Raw genomic sequence first — 21,153 nt, forward strand, 5'->3', positions numbered from 1 at the left:
TTGCTGTGGTTTCAACCTCTCCTTCACGGGAGTTGCTGTGATCACGTGCTCGGGTGCACAAGCCTTGGTGTCCTTGGCCTTTGCCCCACCCTCATGGGTGGAGTTATGTTCGGCCCTGAGGGCAGTGGCGAGCATCTTTGCTCAGCTGCAGGTCTCCGCCTGTTTCCAAGTTTCTGTCTTACCCTTGCAAGAGGACTTGGGACGTCCTTATACAACCAAGGAAATATAGTACATTTGGTTCACTTAAAATCGTGGGACGGCTGCAAGCCTTGGCTCCACAGGCCAGGCGGGACTGCATGCCCACACTCAGTGGCAGGACTCTGCCTGTTCTGGATTTTTGGCTCCACCCCCATGGGAGGAGCCAGCTCCCAAATCAGGCCACAAGCCTCGGTTCTGTGGGTGGGGCAAGGCTGTGCTCCTGCACCCTTGCTCAAGGGCTAGTCTCCACCCCTTCCAGGGTTCCTGTCCTTCTCCCGCAGGCTGGATTACAGATGGCCCACAGCTAGGCTTGACCACTATTGCACACCCCCTCCTCCCCTGCTGGGCAAGACTGAGCTCACACCTGGGCCTAGTGGTGGCCACCCGGCTTCCCCCCTTGCCGACAGAACTGCGCTTCCGCGTCCCGCAGCTGCCCGCCCTCAGGTGATCCCTCAGCCGTGAGGGTGGGGGCGCTGCAGCTCAGACCCTAAGACTCACTACTGTAGTCCTGAAAGCTCCCTTCTTCTAAGCAACTCTGCTCTGAGTGCCAGGGAAGAGCTTGTTTGGCTAGTGTCCTGCTTCCCTTTGCTGGTATTGCTGTTTCCAGGGGAAATATTCACTTCAGATTTGGGGAGTGACTCGTCCCAGGGGTTAGGGTGGCTGTCTCCCAAAATGTTTCTCCCTGTGCCTCCTAGATTACATTCTCTTCCTGTTACTCCAGTCCTCTCCTCTCTCCCTGTCCCCTTGAGCCCTGGGTGAGTGGTGTGAGAGAGGTGTTCTGTGCAGTCCCTTTAAGAAGAATCCTGGGTCTGAGAAATCAGTCTCTTTCTCACAAACAGTATCCTGTCTTGTTTCCAGCTAAATGCTGTCCATAAGCCTCTTCTAGGCTCTGGGGCTGCAGGCTGGGACTTTGTTCCTGGGACTCAGGACCCTCCCCTCTCTGCTAAACTCACTTTCCGCCATGCGAGTTTCTCCCGGCTGCCGTTCGCTCCGGGGAGCTGGACAACCCTCTCCGCATTTCCGCTTTTCCTACCAGTCTCTGTGTGGCTTCTTCAGTGTTCCTTGGTTGAAGAGTCCTCTTAGTTTAGTACAAAGTTGGTTTTTCCAGATGATAGTTCTTAAAATTAGTTTGTAATCCACTTTGGTTCTGGGAGGTGGGAGTTGGTACGTCTGCCTACTCCATTGCCATCTTGTCTTCCTCTGAATTTTTTTTAGTATTTTAATTAAATTTTTATTACAGTAAAATTTTATTTTTAATGTGCATTACTTTGGTGCCCTTATACAACCAAGGAAATATAGTACATTTGGTTCACTTAAAATTGGGCATTGTCTGACCAGGCAGTGGGGCAGTGGATAGTGCATTGAACTGGGACCCAGAGGGTTCAGGTTCAAAACCCCAAGGTCGCTGGCTTGAACAAGGGATCACTCAGTCTGCTGTATCCCCCTAGTCAAGGCATGTGATAAAGCAATCAATGAAGAACTAAGATGCCACAATGAAGAGTTGATGCTTCTCATCTCTCTTTGAGATACTTATGTGTATCTTACCTTCCTGTCTGTCCCTGACTGTCCCTCTCTCTGTCTCTGTCACACACATACACACACACACACAAAAATGGGCATTAAATAAACATTTCAAAAGGCAATATTATTTGCATAAAATATAGTTATCTAGAAGAATGAACATAAGTGAAAGTTCACAGTGAGACAAATACAAGAAAATACTCCAAGAAATGCCTTGCCTTATACATCTGAAAACCTCCCTGCTACAGAGTCACTTACCTGTTTACCTATTATATTTCTGTTGCTAATGACCAAAAAAATATATATTTTGTGACCATTATTTTTGAGTATTGATCTACTTCCCCCTTGGATGTTTCCTATTACCCTCGCCTTTCCTTTTGAAATTACATTTTCTTTTTCCATGCAATGATAAGGTATGTTAAGGTTTTATCATCATATACATTTTCTCTTTTGCTTTTAAGCTTTATAAATTGATTCTGTAGATACCTGGTCCATCTTTAAACATTAAAGTACATGTCATTAACTAACCTGTCTTATTTTTTTTTTCTTAAATTCTTACCTCTAACACCAAAATTTTCCCAGAGTATTCCAAATGACACAAGAGGCTAGAGTAGTAACAGGAATTTGGTCATTTTAGAGAGATAGTATATAGAATTCTCTTCTAAAAGTCAATGTTATAAAATGTTGTTGACATAATAGATAAAAAGAGCCAAACTGAATCTGAGTAAATTTCCCCATCTCTTTCTACATTGTATGGATTTTGACTATAATGCCAGCCAATCCTATATTTAATTAATTAACCTTGACATCCTAAGCAATGTTAATTTGTATTTGTTATGTTTTTGTGACCTTGTAGTGTGTGATGATTTTCTTGTCAAGGTAATTAATGAAAATGTTCATTAACATGGCTTATGATAATAAAGACTTGAAGAATCTAATTTCTGACATTTAATTACATACTAAATTTGTCATTCTATCTCCATATCTTATTTGTGAATTTAAACTAGCACTTCTCCAAGGTTATTATCAACAATTGTAACAGGATAGTTTTTAATTCAAGTTACATTTTTCATAATCCTTTGATTCTTAAAAATAATGAGAATCCCTCATATTTTCTAAGTGGGCCTGTACCAAGGGCACACTTGGAAAATATTTAAATGCTTTTCCCTTTGCCTGGAATGCTTTCTCTTCACCTGTTTGGTGGGCCTTTATTGCACATTATAAATCCTCCCACTGTGAATATTCTGACTCTCTCTCAACTGCCTCTCCTACCTCACTCATACATTTCACTGCATGTCATAATTATTTACACATCAATCCCCATACTAGAACATAAACTCACAGGAAGCAACAGCTATATCCTACTCAACTTTGTGTCCCCAGTATCCATCATTGTATATGACATATGACAGAAGTTCAACACATGTTTGTGGATCAATAATTGATCTAATTTGATCCTCATATTATCATGAGGTGAAGGTGAGAAAACAGAGGCCAAATTACTGGTGAGTCACAGAACATGAAGAATATGTTGTAGGACTCCTATCCTGCCACACTATCTTGTGCATATGTAACCATCATAGAAAAGTGAAGAAGAAAAAGAAAGAATATAAGAAGAAAACTTTGCCCTAAAATGATATAAGCACTGCATTAAGTAGAAGAGAAGAGTTAGGAATAGAGCTATGATAATGAATGAACTAGATTTATGACTCACTCACTAATAGAACTAAAAACCACTCTTAAGAAACAAGTGGTTTCCATAATCTAATATACTATTTAACAATTATCTAGAGCAGGGGTCGGGAACCTATGGCTCGTGCCAGCTGTGGCTCTTTTGATGGCTGCATCTGGCTCGCAGACAAATCTTTAATACAAAAATAATAATGTTAAAAATATAAAACACTCTCATGTATAGAATCCATTCATTTCCTACCACTCATGTTCATGGTTGTGGGTGGCCGGAGCCAATCACAGCTGTCCTCCAGGACAACACAAATTTTTATTGGACAATGCTTAACGTACACAGGTTGTTGTATGGTTCTCATGGAATTACATTTTAAAATATGTGGCGTTCATGGCTCTCTCAGCCAAAAAGGTTCCCGATCCCTGGATTAACTGAACAAAGATGTTTTGTTAAAATTAATCACAAGGTTGTTTTCTAAAATGTCAAGATTGTTTTCAAAATGGGTTGAAAGTCAATAATTTTAGGAACTTTTCTATTTTTAAAAATCTTGATGTCTGTTATAATGCAAAATGATTAAAAATCCTCTGAAATAATAGCTTAGTTTGACAGCTTACTGTCTTCATGACAAACTATGTTTCTCCTTGTAATTTCATGTGATACATATATATTTCAAGTTTTCATCATTATAATTTATTCACTTTTCATTGTTTCCCACCAAAAACAAAACAAAACAATAAATGGATAACCAAGCCCTTTAGAGACACATACAGCTAAAGCAAATATAGTCAGTGCTTTCTTGATAGAGTTCTGCTTCCCCAGAGACCTCAGAATACAATCAAGACATAAACAAATACAAGAGCCTGACCAGGAGGTGATGCGGTGGATAGAGCATTGGACTGGGACGCAGAGGACCCAGGTTCAAAACCCGAGGTTGCCAGCTTAAGCATGGGTTCATCTGGTTTGAGCAAGGCTTACCAGATTAAGCCCAAGGTCTCTGGCTTGAGCAAGGGGTCACTCAGTCTGCTGTAGCCACCTGGTCAAGGCACATATGAGAAAGCAATCAATGAACAACCAAGGTGTTGCAATGAAGAACTGATGCTTCTCATCTGTCTCTCTTCCTGTCTGTCTGTCCTTATCTGTCCCTCTCTCTGTCTCTCTCTGTCACTAAAAAAATGCAAGTTATAAATGAAATTATAAATGTAAAATTTTAAGAATGTACCTTTTTAGGCACCAAAATAGCAGCAGTAGTATTTATTTAGTTTAGGTTCTGGGATTTCTATCGTGACAAACAGAAATATATCCTCTAGGCATGCCCAGTTCATTGGAGTGACACTATTGGGAATACTACACACAGGTGTTGTATGTGTGTGTGTGTGTGCATGTGCCTGTGTGCTGGGAAGTCAAGCCATGGACCCTGGCCATTTATTTATTTTTGTTTTCCTTCAACCACTTTTCCTAAGCACCCTGTCCCTGTGAGGGACCGTGCCTCCCTATCTACATCCTCATAGTGTGCAACTGCTGCAGCCCCACTAATTGGTTGTGACATAGTGACTTGAATCCAAGTGGGCTGTTAGGCGTACACATCAATCTCTAAGAATTAGGTGACGAATCCCTTAGTCGACCTTTGTGAAATCTGTCTTGACCTTAAAACTCTTTAAGGTTAGATTTTAATTTAGACTTTAATTTTTACTTATTTTTCTATTATAGAACAATTTAAGAGAATAAAAATACTTCACCCAAAGCACTGATGTGAAGACTTGTTTGTATCAAGATTTTCATTTATTTATCACTGCTGCATGAGAAAAACCATATAGCAAGTAAATGGATCTTGCCTGACCTGACCTGTGCTGGTATAGTGGACAAAACATCAATCTGGAATGCTGAAGTCACTGGTTCAAAACCCTGGGCTTGCCAGGTCAACGCACAAAAAATGGAATTGAAGCTTCCTGCTCTTCCCTCCTTATCTCTCTCGCTGTCTCTCTCCTCTAAAATAAATAAATAAAATCTTTTAAAAAATAGACTAAAAAAAATAAAATGGATCTTAAATGACAACAGACATCCAAATGCCTTGTCTTAATAACTAACTCATTAACACAGTAGGAAAAGTATCCCGAATTGTTAAAACTGGGATTATATTAAATATGGTGATAAATTAAATATTTCAGGAAATGTGTTACAGGGGCAATTTTCATATTGAGGAAGCAAAATAAATTCATTTGTTTCTACACAAAGCATGATTTAAGAAGAAAAGTAAGTGTACTTTAAAATTAAGAAAAATTTGTATCACCGCAAACAAGCTCCTGGAGAGTAAACATGGACTAGATTCAAGATGCTGTCATCATTCGTATTTAATAGATGTGGCGAACAAGACCACAGATTGGGGAAACAATGTTTTTTTTGTCTTGAATTTGAAAACAGAGCTTGCATATAATTATAAGTATATTATCAAATTGTTTTTATAAATAACTTTAAAATCAGAAGTGTACTGAAGATGCTGCAAAATCTTTATTAAAGTAAAGAAATTCATACATAGTTCAATGCAAAGATAATGATAGTTTGTAATGACCAATGTAGTCTGATCAGGATTGAAAATTTAAGATCAAATATAGAACCAGAAGTACCTAATTAAATATATAGACTTACTTTAACTAGGAACTTATTTTATATGTATTTTACTATATATTTATACCTTTTTTGAACATATTTACAGATAATTTACTATGGCCGGAACTAAGGCATGGTGTTTTCCCGAGATAAACAACGGGCAAGGAACTGCCCACACCTTCACCTTGTATACACCTATCTTGGATTTTCTGACAATATCATCTCTAGGACTCTGTTATCTAAACTATAAGTATATTGGCATTGATACACATTACAGTATGATTTGGATTTAATAATTAACTAAATTTAAATTAAAAACAACTATTTTAAAGTTTAAAAGTTAGCATAGATATTCTGATATAACTAATAATTATAAGGAACACTTACTGAGTTTTATTCAATATGTATTGAGTTTTCCCCTTTTAATGCTTTTCACATCTTATTTTAAATAATCTTAAAGTCAGACTTGCAGAAAGGAACTGTCACTATCCCTGCTTTAGAAATAAGCAAACTGAGTGATGAAGACAATGAACTTCTAAAGTCACAGATGGAAGGATGATACGACACCAGGTGCCCATCCCAGTGAATGAATGCCAGCTGTCTACAAAATAAAACTGTCTGCAAAGGCAATGATATGGTCTCGTTTAGGAGAAATCATTCACCATATTCAGGCCACACTCATGCTGTCAGTAGAGTGAGAACACTGAGGTGGACAGTCTCGGAAGTCCTCCTCAGTCCTGATAGCCCATTGTAGCTGCCCAGTCCTTCAGTCTGAGCAGCATTTTCAAGGATGATGAGAAACTTCCCCTGTGGTACTTACTGCTGCTCTACACTAACCTAGCCCCAATGAACACATCACCATCCACTGTGAATTATTACATACAAATTATTAGACATTAATTGGTGTAGGTCATAAAACACATTCCAAATGAGCTATGCAAAAAACTAATTCTGATGGTTTTGAATGGGACATCATTCTGGAGTTAGATCTATTCCAAATATACTGTATCTATCAGATAGCTATCAGATACATTAAGGTAGATATATAGATATCTATAGATACAGGTATAAAGATATATATATATATATATATACAGATTATCTATTTGTCTACCTACCTGCTTATCTGTCTACCTACCTACTGACAATAGCCACGTAGGACTCAAGGAGAGAAAAAGAACCAGGCTGAAAGACCCAGTAAGTTATCCCTATTAAAAATGGCTTCTCACTTCTCTCTCCACGAGTTCTGTGTGGCTGCTTGTGTCCTGATCTAATTCTAGGCCTCAGTTTTGCATCCTGTCCTTAACCCAGGACAGAATTCCTGTGCCTAGAACAGGGGTCGGGAACCTATGGCTCGTGAGCCAGATATGGCTCTTTTGATGGCTGCATCTGGCTCGCAGACAAATCTTTAATACAAAAAATAATAATGTTAAAAATATAAAACATTCTCATGTATTACAATCCATTCATTTCCTACCGCTCATGTTCATGATTGCGGGTGGCTGGAACCAATCACAGCTGTCCTATGGGACAACACCAAACTTTTATTGGATAATGCATAATATACACGGGTCATTGTATGGCTCTCATGGAATTACATTTTAAAATATGTGTTCATGGCTCTCTCAGCCAAAAAGTTTTCTGACCCCTGATCTAGAGGGAAACAGCCTTTCACTAAAAAATTCTAATCTATGGGCATTTGTTTTATTCTCTGTCTGAATAAAGATGAATATTTTAACTGTGGTTGTATTCTGTACTTGGACATACATAAGTGGATGTGATATAATTAAATCTGAAAACTGCTCTCTTCTCCATCATTTGAGTTGAACATATAAATAAATTCTAGTATAAATAAGGAATCATTCAAAACTGGATTTCAGGGTCTAGACAATCTAGAAAAGTTCATTTCTATATTTGATCACATTTCCTCCCAGTAATATAAATTAAAGGAAAATCAAATAGATCAATTTAAATGAGTGTCAGAAGCACTAGAACTGTACTCCCACTTTTAATCAAGTGCTATTATTAAATTAAAAATGGTAATGGGAAGATCTTGATCCTGTATTAGATTAGATATGTCCTTTAATTCATCAGTCAAGATTTATCATTTGTAAAATAAGATAACAGGACTAGATGCTCTTCAGAATTCTAAATTTGCATATCTTAAACAAGAAACTTACCCTCACTGTGCTTCAATTTACCAGTAAAATGAAATTTGTTGTGAGGATTAAATGGGTTATTATATGGAACACATTTAAAATGGTTCGGCATGCAGTATGTATTATGTATATGTTCGCTGTTATTACTTTAACACTCCAACTTTCACCAGTAATGAAAAGATGAAAATAGAAATGTAAAGATTGTTATAATGCAATTCCTGCTTGAATTAATCCAAACCCAAGGCCTTGGTGATTTGTCAATATACTCCATGAATATAAATTCTACATTTCCATAGTATCCCATTAAAGCATAACAGATGGGCACTGCCAGGGACTAGATGAGATGTAGAGGCTAAAAACAGTATTGTTTTTCACATTTAATGAAATAAAAAATAACCAAGAAAATTCTGGACAATCTAAAAAGTCCCAACTTTTCTTGAACTCATTAGGAAGCTGAGGTGACACATCAACAAACTCTATTCTAAAATCTAAGGAAAGGCTCCTGTGAGGAGAAAGAGGATAAAAACACTTGTTTACCTGGCACAGATGTTGCCAGAAACCAGTAAAAATTAAGTTAAAAATTTTAATAAATTGGTAGAACTTAAATATGGGCTAGCAAAGAGTATAAAATATTAGGGAGCCACACATATAAGAGGAATTCACAGCACTTGAAGGATTGAGTTTGAGAAAGCATCCTTCAAGATGCAGGCATGAAAGAAGATAAGAGAAAAAAGACACAAGAGACCACCCAGATAAATCTTCCATTTTCCCCCATCGACAAATTCCCTCAGTCACTGGTAGAAGATTAACAAAGATGTTCACTCTTTCTTTCTTTTTTTCTTTTCTTCTTCTTTTTTTTTTTTTTTTTTTTGTATTTTTCTGAAGTTGGCAACAAGGAGGCAGTCAGACTCCTGCATGCGCCCGACCAGGATCCACCCGGCATACCCACCAGGGGGCGATGCTCTGCCCATCTGGGGCATTGCTCTGTTGCAACTAGAGCCATTCTAGCGCCTGAAGCAGAGGCCATAGAGTCATCCTCAGCGCCCAGGCCAACTCTGCTCCAATGGAGCCTTGGCTGCGGGAGGGGAAGGGAGAGACAGAGAGGAAGGAGAGGGGGCGGGGTGGAGAAGCAGATGGGCGCCTCTCCTGTGTGCCCTGGCCGGGAACCAAACCTGGGACTCCTGCATGCCAGGCCGATGCTCTACCACTGAGCCAACAGGCCAGGGCCAAAGATGTTACTCTTAAGGCACTAGTGAACACCTACTGAAGCTGGGGGAACAGAATAAAGGAGGTGAGGCACTCAAACCTAGGTATCTGGGGTTTGGGGGGATAGGAATACAAGCCAGCCCCAGACCTAAAACTGTGGCACACCAGTTGAAAATTGCTGGTATAGTCAGTGAAAATACTTTTAAGAATAAAGAAGAAACAAAAAATTTTCTCAGATGAAATACAAAATTTTTGCCAGCATAACAACACTAAAAATAAAGAAAATGTTAAGCATTCCTCAGGCAGAGATAATATGATACTAGACAGAAACTTTAATCTATACTACAAAAAAAAAAAATGAAGAGACCTTACAATAGGATAAGTAAAAAAAATATAATATATGAACAATATTCTGATATGTTGCATTTTTACTTTAATTTAATTCAAAATATATTCTAATTTCCCTTGAAACATTCCTTGACTTAAATGTAAAATTGATCAAGTTACCTGGAAGTGTTGTACAGGTCTTGTATAGCCTTACTGATGTTCTGTGTACTTAGTCTACAAATTACTGAGTGAGGAGTACTAAAGTCTCCAACTTGAATTGTGGATTTGTCTATTTCTACTCTGATTTGAACATTTTTTAAAATTTATTGACTTTAGAGAAAGAAGAAGGGGGAGAAAGAAAGAGAAAGAGAAAAAAATGATTTGTTGTTCCACTCATTTAGACATTCATTGGTGACTCTTACATGGGCCCTGATCAGGAATTGAACCCACAACCTTGGTATAGCCAGATGATGCTCTAACCGCCTGAGCTACCTGACCAGGGCTGATCAGTTTTTACTTAATGTATTTTGAAGGTCTGTTGTTAGTTGTGTACATATTTAGAATATGTGTTTTTGGAGAATAATTTCTTTAACACTAATTATATAGTTTTCCTTTCTAGGACTGTTAGTATTTCTAGTTCTGTAGTCTTTTTTCCCTGAATTAATGCAGCTATTTCAGCTGATAATATTAGAAAGAACAGTCTCAACTTGATAATCTTAACTTCTCAGATAAGAAACTAGAAACAAGGAGAAATAAGAAATAAAAACATAAGCAGAAATCAGTGGAGAGAAAGTTAATCTTTTTTAATGACTAATTTAACTGAATGGGCAAACATGGTGTGGTCAGTACACTAGCTCACTAAAAATGGTTAAAATGTGATTTATGGCTTCATAGCAAATTTTTGTAGATTACATTCTTTGTGATTGAGAAAAATATAAAGACCATAATTTGCGAGTACAGAGTTCAGTTTATGTACATTAAGTCAACATTCTCAACTGTGTGGTCAATCTATTTTCTTATTAACTGTCTCCTCAACTTGCCATTTTCTAGTATCTCCCACCCTTATGGTGGGTTTACAGTTTTTTCAAGCAGTTCTATCAGTATTTGCTATATCTAATTTAAAGCTTTTTCACTGGGTGCATACAACTTTAAAATTAACCTTTGCTTTTAATATAGTGACTGTCTTTATAACCAATAGTGCTCTTTGCCTGTAAATCTATTTTATCATATTTTAAGATGGACACCTCAGCTTTCTCTCACTATTTGCCTAGCATATCTTTTTTCATCTTTATTCTATCAAACTATCTGTGTTCTTGTATTTTGACTGTTTCATCTAAACAGAATAGTTAAATTTTCTATTTTTAATTCAATCTGTTAAACACAATTTAGCTAGATTTCCTATTTTAAGCCAATCTGTTGATCTTGTCTTTTAAAAAGCAATATTTATTCATTACTTTAATCTTTTTATTTATTTCTACTATCTTATTTTATTCTTTTTATTTGCTTTGATTTTTATATACTTCTGTGGAATTGCTAACATGTTCCCTTTTTATTTCGTTTCTCTTCTTAATGCATAGCTATTGTATACTACTTTCCTTTAAGTGGTTACCTTTTAAATTTTACATGCATAAGAACTGCAAATTAATTAGCAGTAATACAGCCTAGTGGTTAGTATCATGGACCCAAACCAGATCACCTGGATTCAAATCCTGTCTCACTTCTGTGGCTTCAGGTTGTCAGTTCTATCATCTGTAAAATGGAGATAATAATATCATTAAACTCATAGAGTTATTGTGGGCCCTAATGTAGGTTAATATACACATCACAGCAACATGATGGGTATATAACAAGGATGAAATTAATGTAAATAGTAGTAATAATGTTGTTAATGTTTACCCTCCTCAAGAACCATACAAGCTCAGACTTGATCAGTTTCCTCCTAGTTTACATATTTTGTCTAGTAATTTAATTACATCTTGTAATTTTTTCTAATGTCACAAATTACAGTGGTACCTTGAGATACGAGCAGACCAACATACAAATTTTTTTTTAAGACACGAGCTGCAACTCGGTCCGTATTTTTGTTGCAGATCAAAGCGAAATTCTGAGATATGAGTTGTGATTCGGGAAGCTACCACTAGTTGGCACATTGGCACATGGGTCCAGTATTGGCAGCACAACACCAGCATCTCATTCTTTCTCATGTGTTACCCGCAGAATCAAGTCAAAACTTATGCACTGTACTCGTTCTTGCATCATTTTTGCATTTTTTTTTACCCCATGTCCCCCCATTCACAATACAGACCAGGCAAAAAGCCAGGGCTGAAGGGTACATGGGTGGGTTTACTCTGCCTCCTCTTTCTGTACAGTCAGTGTAAGAACACAGCCTGCAGTAAGCACTGAGAGGCCATTTTTGCATTTTTTACTAACTTCTTTTGTGTGCTATCATGAGAGTGAAGAAAGTGCGTGAAAAGAAAAAGAGAATGATGTCAATAGAAGTAAAGCAAGAAATAATAGAAAAACATGAGCGTGGTGTACGAGTGATTGAACTGGCAAGGCTGTACAACTGCAATACATCTACAATTCGGACCATCCTTAAACAAAAGGATGCCATCAAAAGTGAAAATCCAGTGAAAGGAACTAAAATTCTGTCCCAATTAAGGACAAATATCCATGAAGAAATGGAGAAGCTTCTGCTGGCTGGCATGGGTGAAAGAGAAAGAGCTGGCAGGAGATACAGTGACGGAGACTGTAATGTGTGAAAAGGCACGTATTATTTATGGCAACTTGAAGAAGAAAGAACCATCAACCTCAAATGAGGCAGCAGAAAATACATTTAAGGCAAGTCATGGCTGGTTTGAAAATTTCAAGAGGAGATCTGGCATCCACTCTGTGGTGAGGCATGGTGAAGCTGCAAGTGTTCACATTAAGGCAGCTGAGGAGTACCTCACACGTTTTGCTGCACTTATTGCAAAAGAAGGCTACATCCCAACAAGTGTTCAACTGTGATGAAACAGGATTGTTTTGGGAAAAAATGCCCCGGAAGACTTTCATCACCACAGAGGAGAAGAAGCTGCCAGGCCATAAACCCATGAAAGACCGTCTGACCCTTGCATTGTGTGCAAATGCTAGCGGTGACTGTAAAGTAAAGCCACTGCTAGTGTATCATTCCGAAAATCCTTGAACCTTTAAGACTCACAAGATTCTTAAAGAAAAACCGCAGATTATGTGGCGCTCCAATGCTAGGGCATGGGTTATGAGGCAGTTTTTTATTGAATGGGTAAATCTCATTAAATTTGGTCCTGCAGTGAAGAAATATCTTCAAGAAAATATACTCCCGATGAAAGCATTGCTAATCCTTGAAAATGCTCCAGCCCACCCACCTGGTCTTGAAGATGACATTCTCAATGAGTTCAAATTCATGAAAGTCCTCTACCTCCCACCCAACACGACTTTAATCTTGCAACCTATGGATCAGCAGGTCATTTCCAACTTTAAAAAGCTTTACATAAAGCACTTGTTCCACCACTGCTTTGAGGTGACTGAGAATACAATTCTAACCCTTTGAGAGTTTTGAAAGGATCACTACAACATCATGATATGTTTACGCATTATTGACTTGGCATGGCAAGAGGTTACAAGAAGAACCTTGAACTCAGCATGGAAAAAGTTATGGCCTGATGTTGTTGCAGACAGGGACTTCGATGGATTCGAACCAGAGAGTGAGACTGAGGTAGAAGCGTTGGAGGAGATTGTGTCCCTCAGAAAGTCAATGGGTCTGGAGGTAGATGAGGTGATGTAAACAAGCTTGTTGAGGAACATGAGGAGGAACTCTCAACTGAGGAGTTTAAGGAGCTACAGATGATGCAACATACAGAGCTTCTGCAACAGATTAGTAGTGAGGAGGAGGCAGAGTCGGAGGAAGTGATTTCTAAACAAGTGAAATTAAAGACATGCTGGCAATGTGGGAGAAGCTTTCAAGTTTCATTAAAAAAAACACCTAGAAAAAGTTTCAACATGTCGGGCTTGAGCACTTTTTAATGGTACTTGTTCGTCACATTTCTGTAACATTTTAAAAGGCAGGCAAAATCAAACCTCTTTGGATAGATTTTTATTCAAAAGTCCTGCAAGTGAAAGTGCCGAAAGTACAGACAAAAAGGCAAAAATAGGTGATGATTAAATGAAAAATATGTAATGTTAAGCTTAGGTTAAGTTTAAAGTTAATTAAGAAAGTGCATTTTTTTACAATTAAGTTTTTGTGGTTTCACTTTAAGTAAAGAAAGGGCAGTTTTAGTATTGTTTAAAGTAAAGAAATGCAGTTTTAGTTTACAGTTAGTGTTAAGAAAGTGCAGTTTTAGTTTATGTGTCTACAGTCCCTTCCTCCCTCCCTCCTCCTCCACCATTCACCTCCGTTAGCCGCACTCATCTGTCTCCAAGGTAAGAATACAGTACTACATAACACGTTTTTCTTTTATTTCATATATTTTGTTATGCATTGGTAAAGTATACATGTGTGTTTCTTAATTAAAAACATGTCTTTTCATAATTTAGGATGGTTTGGGGATGTTTCACAGGGTTGGAACAGATTAAATCTATTTCAGTTATTTTAAATGGGAGAAATTTGTTTGATACATGGTTGACTGACTTACAAGCTCGGTTACAGAACAAATTGAACTGGTATCTCAAGGTACCACTGTATGCATTATTAAAGTTTTACACATAATGTTAAGTATTACACATAAAATAGTATTTTCTTTGCTCACTGTAATGCCAGTGGCCAAGGCCAGGTAGGTTCCCATTGGATTTGGGCAGATGGTAGAGAAACTGTGGAGCCAGAAAGCAGCAGGCCATTCTCATTTATTAAATTCTCCCAAAAGCAGGGGAGTAAACAGGGGAAAACCACTTCTCACGGCAGCAGGCAAACAAACAGCAAAAGAGGCCCTCACAGTGACAGGCAAGCAATCCGCAATCCGCCCTGAATGAAAGCACCTGTAGCCTTACATAGGCTACATACACATGGTTCTGCCATGTGCTCACGCACTAATCATGCAAAGCACAAGCGAGCAAGCCTGACACAGCTGTTTTCCCAACACTTGCCTTTTTTTTTTTTTTTTTAAATCTCAGATCATCATTCTGGGTCATTTTCTTTTTTTCTTAAGTATAGTCATCCCTCACATCTGCAGGGAACTTTTTCCCCACAACCTGCTGAAGATACCAAAATACACAAATTCTCAAGAACCTTATATAAAATGGCATAAAAATTGCATACAATCAGTCCTCTGTATCTATTCCCAACAGCTAATTGAAAATACTGTTTTGATCTGCAGTTCATTGAATCCATGGATGCAAAACTTGGGATACAAAGGACTGACTGTACATTCATTTTATAAAAAATGTACATGTAAGTGGGCTGCACAATTCAAACCTTCTGGAAACTAAATCTGTTCTCATTTTCATTATATTGCTCATGGTTTCCTACTGCTGCTGTTATTTTTTATCATACACTCTTGGGCTAACCACAGCCTCTGGGAGTACTGAGGTCTTGGATGATGGTGATTCTTCAGGGAAAAGTTGCACTAGCTTTTTCTAGGCATCTTGGGGGGGGGGGCTTCAAACAAGAATTGCTTTAAAATAATGTCTTGGCTTGGATCTGTCCTACTAAACAGATAATTTCAATTCAAGCTCCAGACCCAGATAAGGCAGGCATGAGGCTGGTAGTTGCAAATCCTCCTTAAAGCTTCCCCTCTGCTCCCCAAACTAGGGTCCCTGAAGTATCAGACAGGTTATTTTGTTCAATTTGCCAGCCAAGTGTATTTCGTCTAGATCACTTTCTCTGAAGAGTGTTATCCCTTTGAAAGTTTGGGTTTAGCCACTTTTGATAGCCTCAGGTCTAGGCTCCAGAGAAATCTCCACCAGAAAGCCATTAACCCCTGTAGAGGAAACAAGAGCGGGTAGGCTGCTCACTTGTTTGGCTGCAAGCACTTTGCATGATTAGTTCATGAGCACGTGGCAGAAAGCCATGTGTGTGTATACTCTGTAAAAAACTATGGGTGCTTTCCATCTGTGGCGATTTTCACAGATTGCTCTCCTGCCACCATGAGGGGCACTGTTCCTGGCCCCTTGCCCTCCACTGTGCAAAGCGGTTTTCCTTTGCTTATTGGCTCGCCTGTCTCTGCGAGCCTCCAATAAACAGGAATGACCCAGCGCTTTCCAGCTCCACATTTCCTCTACCGTCTGCCCAAATCAAAGTGAACCTGTGTGGCCTCGGCACTGGCAGTACAGCCTCCAAGATAAGTTTCCTCATACCTACATTTGTTCGCACAGCAACCCAAGAGCCCGAACTTGCCTATCTCCTGGTTTCAACTCTGTATTTGCTTCAGATTTGGATTTTCTTTTCTTTTTTTGTTTTTGGCATTTGGAAATTTTCCTTAGTTTTTTGTTTGTTTCTTTTTAACAAAGTCAGCTATTAAATTAAAATTATGTTTATTTTGTTTTATCCAGCTTTTCATAATAACATATCTATCATTCTGCCAGAAACAGAAGTCTTTTTGTCAACTACTTTTTCCCCTGGAGGAACTGATAGAGCTATCTTACTCATTATAACTCGGTCCCAAAAACTCCTGTTACTGTTTAATTTTCTTTGAAATGTTTCTATTAAAATTAAGGGGAGTCTTAAATTGGGGTGGTGAACACACAATGCAACATACAGGATGTATCATAGAATTGTACACCTGAAACCTAATTTTATTATCAATGTCACCCTAATAAATTTAATAAAAACAAATAAAGCAAAATAATAATAATTAAGTTAAATTAAAAATAGGTAGATGCTTTTAGCATTCTTGGTGTAGAGGGAAAAAAGTATCTAGGATATATGCTTCATTGTTCTTACTGCTTCTGTAACAAATCTGTTCAAAAATTGGCCCTGGCTGGTTGGCTCAGCGGTAGAGCGTCGGCCTGGTGTGCGGGGGACCCGGGTTCGATTCCCGGCCAGGGCACATAGGAGAAGTGCCCATTTGCTTCTCCACCCCCACCCCCCCTACTTCCTCTCTGTCTCTCTCTTCCCCTCCCGCAGCCAAGGCTCCATTGGAGCAAAGATGGCCCGGGCACTGGGGATGGCTCCTTGGCCTCTGCCCCAGGCGCTAGAGTGGCTCTGGTTGCGGCAGAGCGACACCCCCCCCCCAGGGGCAGAGCATTGCCCCCTGGTGGGCGCGCCGGGTGGATCCCGGTCGGGCGCATGCGGGAGTCTGTCTGACTGTCTCTCCCCGTTTCCAGCTTCAAAAGAAAAAAAAAAAAATCTGTTCAAAAATCATTCTACTTGCCTTCAATTTTCTTGATTCAAAATCTCTGAAATTAATTCAGGTGAGCTTCTTGCTTAGGTTTGTAATTAAAAAATTAAAAATTAAACATTTTTTCACGGTTCAAAATGGGTCTCTGTGCTCAGCAAATTCTCCGGGACTCCTGTTTTTCATGTGCCGAATATGACACTTCTCTCACTCATGTATTCTTGCCTTATCTCCATCCACATGAGATCTGATTACAATTATTTCTACTGATCTGCTTGGACTAATACTCTGTTTCTTAGCTTTCTGTCTAGCTTTTATCACAATAGTAAATTATATAAAATGACCTCTTTATTTAAATATAAATTTAAATAACTCCTGAATTTTGTTGTCTCATAATCAAGAAAAGCAAAAGTTCTCGTTATTGTTCACATTCCACTAGATGGTTTGTATATGTCCAACAACCGTCAATTACACATTCCAAAGGAAGAAGGAGAAAGCAGGTGTGTGGTGTGTGTGTGTGGTGTGTGGTGTGTGTGTGTGGTAATTTAAAAACTGACCAAGAGGAATAGGAGTTCAGTGAATATAACAGGATATGGGTGGATTCTGTTCAAAGTACAGTAATAGTACCATCCACCTTTTAATCAACAGAATTCACACTGCTCAGTTTTATTACAGAGAATACTAATTAAATGTACCATGCCTGACACCTAAAATAAAGCGTTACTGAATTCAATCTCAAGCAACAGGAATCCAATTCCTTTGACAGCGACAATTTGTACAAAAGCTCACTAAATAAGCAATGTGTTTTTAAGCTGTTCCTTACAACATCCAATATGTAGAAACAGACCTGAGAAAGCAGTGAGACTATTAAGAACAAGCACAATAGAGACCAACTTATAGCTAGAGAGTAGGCTGACAGCTAATGATAAGGGAGGGCTGATGGGAGAGTGAAGGAATAAGGCAAAAAAGAACAATAGAAAGAGAAAAAACTAATGGACACAGACAACAGTGCGGTGGCTTTTGCAGGGGAGGTAGAAGAGGGTGTAGGGAGGATAAATGGTGATAGACAAAGAAGGCTTGACTTGGGGGGGGAACACACAGTACAGTGGACAGAGATATGTTGTCAAATTGGGCAGCTGTAATTTTGTTAAATGTGTGTCACCTCAATAAATTCAATTTTTAAAAAATAACAAATTATGATGTTCTACCTATAAAACAATGTGCTCTTCAAAAACAAGTTGCAATATACAATATTTTTGTAATAATATGCCCTAAAAAAATCAATGGCTGAGTGTCAGGATACTCGAGTCTCTGTTCTAGCTGTGTCAACAATTAGGAGTGTAATTCTAAACAAGTCACCTTACCTCTTTAGGCATCATTTTCTTCACTTATAAAACGGCAGAATGAGCAAAATGATTTAGGTATCCTTCTAGGTACAAGTAATAAAAATTTTTTTAATGATTAAGTGTTTTTTAATAGCAGAGGACTATATGACTAAAGTCAATGTCATGACCATTTTGTTGCCCATGTTTGCAACGCAGCAATGAGAGACGGGTAAAGAGGCCTGGCAGCATTCAAGTATCAAGCATCCACTCCTCAGCTTTCTCTTTGAGAAGTTACCCAATCTCTCTCTTCCTAGCAGCATGTGAAAGAAAAAGTGATAAAAAGAAGACTGTTATTGGTATGAAAGTAATCTATCTCTTCTGCTATTGATGTAGTCATTAACGAAAAGCTAAGGCAGAGAACAAGGAGGGGTGTCAGGAGTGCAAGGAGAGCATGTCTGCACAGGTGTGCTTTGGTGATGCTGCCAGTGAGCTCCAGAGCACCCCTGCAAAGTGAGTACTGCAACAAAGTGAGACATAATCCTTGTGCTGGTGAAGGGCTTGCCTTCCATTTTTAAAAAATACATCTCTGAAGCACAGTAAACCAAAGTGCAACAGAATGAGGCATGCCTGTAAAGGAGGCTCAGTACTTACCGGAGCAATGGTTTGCAATGGTAGAGTGCATTAGAATGACCTGGAATTAAATCAAGACTTCTGTAGGTTTGGGAAAGTCTCACAATCTGGGTTTTTGGCAGGCACTCCAGATGATTCTGATGAAGGCACTCACGGACTATATTTTGGAAACTGTCTCTCAACAAAGCTCAAATTATAAAATTTGCTGTGGAACTGTAAAACAGTTCAACAGAACTGAACTTTATGGACATTTTTAACAATAATTTAAACAATATCCCAGCACACAATCCTGTAATACCAAGAAGCTATACACAGGACTGTAAAACTTACAAAATGTTAGTAAGTTAGCATAATTTAATGTAAATATTTTTCTAAACAATCAGCCCCAATCACTTCTTCAAACAAGGATAACTCCCTATAATTCTAGAAGTAATGTTTTCCTGACAATTTAACTCTTTTTAACTTTGTCACCATAACTCAGTTTTAATAAAGCTTTGTTTTGCATACATGAAAGCCAGAGTTTAGGATATGGAAGATAAAGAAGAATCTATATTACAACTGGAGATTTACTCAATTGATTATAATACATGAAAAAACACAATAAAGGGTGCTCGCTTCGGCAGCACATATACTAAAATTGTAACGATACAGAGAAGATTAGCATGGCCCCTGCGCAAGGATGACACGCAAATTCGTGAAGCGTTCCATATTTTTTATAAAGAACTTGTAAAACTCAACACCAGGAAGACAAACAACCCAATCCAAAAATGGGCAAAAGAGATGAATAGACACTTCTCCAAAGAGGACATACAGATGGCCAATAGGCATATGAAAAAAATACTCAACATCACTAATCATTAGAGAAATGCAAATTAAAACCACAAAGAGATATCACCTCACACCAGTCAGAATGGCGCTTATCAACAAAACAACACAGAATAAGTGCTGGCGAGGATGTGGAGAAAAGGGAACCCTCCTGCACTACTGGTGGGAATGCAGACTGGTGCAGCCACTGTGGAAAACAGTATGGAGATTCCTCAAAAATCTGAAAATCGAACTGCCTTTTGACCCAGCTATCCCACTTTTAGGAATATACCCCAAGGACACCATAGAATGGCTCGAAAAGGAGAAATGCACCCGCATGTTTGTGGCAGCATTGTTCACAATAGCGAAGATCTGGAAACAGCCCAAGTGTCCGTCAGAGGACGAGTGGATTAAAAAGCTTTGGTACATATATACTATGGAATACTACTCAGCCATAAGAAATGATGACATCGGATCATTTACAATAACATGGATGGACCTTGACAACATTATATGGAGTGAAATAAGTAAACCAGAAAAAAAAAAAGAAACTAAGATGAATCCATACATAGAAGGGACATAAAAATGAGACTCAGAGACATGAACAAGAATGTGATGGCAACAGGGGCGGGAGGTTGGGGGAGGAGGGAGGGAGTGAAGAAGGAGAGAGGGGTTAGGGGAGGGGAGGGGCACAAAGAAAACCAGATAGAAGGTAACAGAAGACAATTTAATTTTGGGGGAGGGGTATACAGCACAATCAAATGTCAAAATAATCTAGAGATATTTTCTCTCAACATATGTACCCTGATTTATCAATGTCACTGCATTAAATTTAATAAAAAATAATAATAATTAAAAAAAAGATCATGAAGCTAGTAAAAAAAAACACAATAAAGGTAGTTTAGTTCATTTCTGTAACACCTCGTGGAATTAAAATAAGGGTTTATAGTATCTTTTTAGTGCCTATCTACATAGTGATATGGCTTTGATGGTTTGGTGGCATCAGCAAAATCAACTTTTATAATATCTGCATTAGTGGGTTCTTAGATATATCCAAAGGGTGGGTACCATTCTGACTCCAGAAACATATACTCATCTACCTTGGAACTTGATCATTTGTTTTTCAGCTTATCACCAATTTCTTCATGATAATCTGTAGTGAACACTGAGGAACATGTTTTACAAAACAAACTCAATCACCCATATTGCTAACTAATACATAACAATTAGAGTGTATATAAGTTAATCTTCACATAAAACTATCTCTTTAATAAAGCTCTTTAATTCCCCTTTATATCATTACTATTTAAAAACATAGTGCATATATTATTTTAGAAGCAAACTTATGTTATTATTCACATGTCATATAGGATATGATCTGACCACATGAAGTGTGGGCATGTGCACGT

General features: G+C 38.3%; 1 protein-coding gene and 2 non-coding genes across 3 annotated transcripts in view; 1 reads left to right on the forward strand and 2 right to left on the reverse strand.

The window, feature by feature from the left end:
* The window catches only part of GPR158 (G protein-coupled receptor 158), a 509,338-nt gene that overhangs the window by 329,506 nt on the left and 158,679 nt on the right, over positions 1-21,153 (reverse strand). The gene's annotated exons all lie outside the window — the stretch shown is intronic.
* On the reverse strand, positions 11,978-12,108 carry LOC136407399 (small nucleolar RNA SNORA51). The gene has a single exon (XR_010751939.1). It is a non-coding gene; the product is annotated as a small nucleolar RNA SNORA51 (small nucleolar RNA).
* LOC136407258 (U6 spliceosomal RNA) lies at positions 19,548-19,654 on the forward strand. The gene has a single exon (XR_010751815.1). It is a non-coding gene; the product is annotated as a U6 spliceosomal RNA (small nuclear RNA).

The sequence above is a fragment of the Saccopteryx leptura genome, chromosome 5 (assembly GCF_036850995.1).
Source record: "Saccopteryx leptura isolate mSacLep1 chromosome 5, mSacLep1_pri_phased_curated, whole genome shotgun sequence".
Taxonomy (NCBI): Eukaryota; Metazoa; Chordata; class Mammalia; order Chiroptera; family Emballonuridae; genus Saccopteryx; species Saccopteryx leptura.